The sequence below is a fragment of the Charadrius vociferus genome, unplaced genomic scaffold, assembly GCF_000708025.1.
Source record: "Charadrius vociferus isolate BGI_N301 unplaced genomic scaffold, ASM70802v2 scaffold661, whole genome shotgun sequence".
Taxonomy (NCBI): domain Eukaryota; kingdom Metazoa; phylum Chordata; class Aves; order Charadriiformes; family Charadriidae; genus Charadrius; species Charadrius vociferus.
This window is the reverse complement of record NW_009647002.1, coordinates 240,836-243,187: the sequence shown is the minus strand read 5'-3', so window position 1 is coordinate 243,187 and position 2,352 is coordinate 240,836.

Below are 2,352 nucleotides of genomic sequence, written 5' to 3'. Positions count from 1 at the left end.
CGCCTCTTAAGCTAAACTAAACCAAGCACAAGCAGAGCTCCACAGGAAAGGTTTTCAAAGCAGATAAAGACAGGCAAACTTTAAAATTCAGTGTGAGTTTTGTGCTTATGTCTCCTGCCTGTCACAGTGAAAACACATGAGTTTGTCCCACATCGTCTGTAACCTCCATCATCACTCATGATGATATTCACGATACTCATATCCGTCTCTCCAGCTGGGACGATGACCAGCAGGATTGCTCTGTTCTCTCAAGTCAGTTAGCCCAGCTATTATACACATGTAGCACGTCCCTTTGATTAAATGCCAAATGAAGATAACGCACGGAACATCGCTTATTAAGTATATTTGCCAACAGATTTCATATGCTATGGCAAAAAAAAAAAACCCAAATCCAAATCACGGGAGCCTCATTTCTTCTTAGACTAGAAGGGGTCTATTCAGTCTTCACTGCTGGCCGGCAAAATAACATGGGCTTCCATGGAGCACTGATTATTGATCTTCCTCCTGATCTCAGAGAATTTTTTCTCTTCTCTCCTAAAGATTTTGAAAGAGTCTTTTAAAAATAAATCTGTTCAAGTTTGGGCTTTTCATTGCCTTTGCAAGGTAAAAGAATCATTTCCACCAACAAAAATAGGTTTGTTTTCATGACAAGGGTGACGCTAGCAGCAAGGTAGTGAGGGTTTTCAGAGTCCCAGATGCGACGGTAATTAAGAAGCCAGTTACACAGTATTATCACTGCCGAGGAAAGCCAAAGCAGCTCTCCACGGCACTGCTCCCTGTGGCGCGCGTCCCAGAGCTGCAGCAGGTCGCCCCGCAGCTCCTGCAGCCCGCGCTCGGCTCCAGCCCACCCTGCAAGATGAACTTCTTCCCACGGCAGGGAAAGGTATGAAAAACAGAACCCCGTCAGCAGGAGATTAAGACTATTTTTCTTCCTCTGTCACCACAAGGTCCCGTCCAGGACAAGGCTGCTCCCGCTCCGTCCCACGGGCTCGTTTACAGGCAGAACTGCGTGTACTGCGGAGCCCGACAGGTACCAGCACTGCCTTCAGGACAGCTGCTGCGCAGCAGGGGCTGCCCTGTGACTTAACGACTTTAAATATCGCCTTTCCCCAAAATACGGTTCAGCACAGGCTTACAGTGCTGCTGCCTTGATTTCACATGCACATCTGCCCCTCAAAACTGCTCTGCTGTACAAAGCCTTTGGGTGTCGCTTCCCTCGACGTGAGACGGTTCACAGTTATTGCACAGTGCCTACAGCATCCTCTGCTGCAGAGCCCGAGCCCTTACGGGCTGCCATACTGAAAACACACAATAATAGCAATCATTCTGCGAACATACAAAATGACATCGGCATCACAGCTGCAGCTTTCCAAGCGACACACCCGAACATCTCTCGTCTGAATCGTACAGCGCTACTCAACACCAAAGTGCAGCGCAATACGCTTTGCTTTGGTTTATCAAGGTGCAGAAGAGCGGATGGAGGACACGGACTGATCATCTATGTACGATTTGTTCACTTGGCAGAAAATTCACAAACCTGCAGGCCACGGTGGTGAGCTGTGGATTAAATTAAAAGTTTCCCCGGTGCAGAGCCCGTAGCAGCGGGTCACTGCTCTTCCTTGAGATGCTGCAGAAGCGGACGTGCGCCTTGCTGGGATTCCTGGTAACGGAACTGATGGACGGGTACACATCGCCGCTGCCTTCCAAAGACAGAAGAGAGCCTCCAGCCGAGTGCGCACAGAAAGGAAACGTCAAAGCCTGTTATTGCAGAGATGCAGAAGGAGGGAAATGGCTACAGTCTCAGAAGAATTGTGCTGCTACACATACATAAAACGACCGGATTGCTCTTTAAAAAGGTGGTGCTTAATCTCCAGCAGCATTCACGAGACAGGTTCTCTGCGTGCAAAGTGCACTCACCGAGTCTGTGTAGCACAGGGCACCGGCAGGTTTGTTTTGCATCGCTCGCAGAACCTACATGAAACCGCGTCGTGTTTATCACGGCTCTTTGCATTGCAGCAGGATGGGTAAGAAACCTGATCTCTTTGTGCTGACTGCAGTAGAAAAAAACGAAAATCCTTGAGAGTTCCCTCTTTTCAATGGGTAGAGTGACTTTTGTTGCTGCACCTTCCCCATAGAGGAGCACCAGCGAGCTGCAGACTGGGGGTGGCACAGCCAGCGTTCCTCTCGGACAGTTAAGGCTGGCTTCGGTCCACTTTTTCTCCCTTCAAATCCTTTGAGCTTTTTCCTCCCTGTGAGCAGGGACCCCCCGAGCCGCAGTCCCTGCCCCGGGGCCCCGGCTGCGGAGCCATCAGACGGGGGTCCTGCCCGGGCAGCGGGACCCCGCTGTGGGGC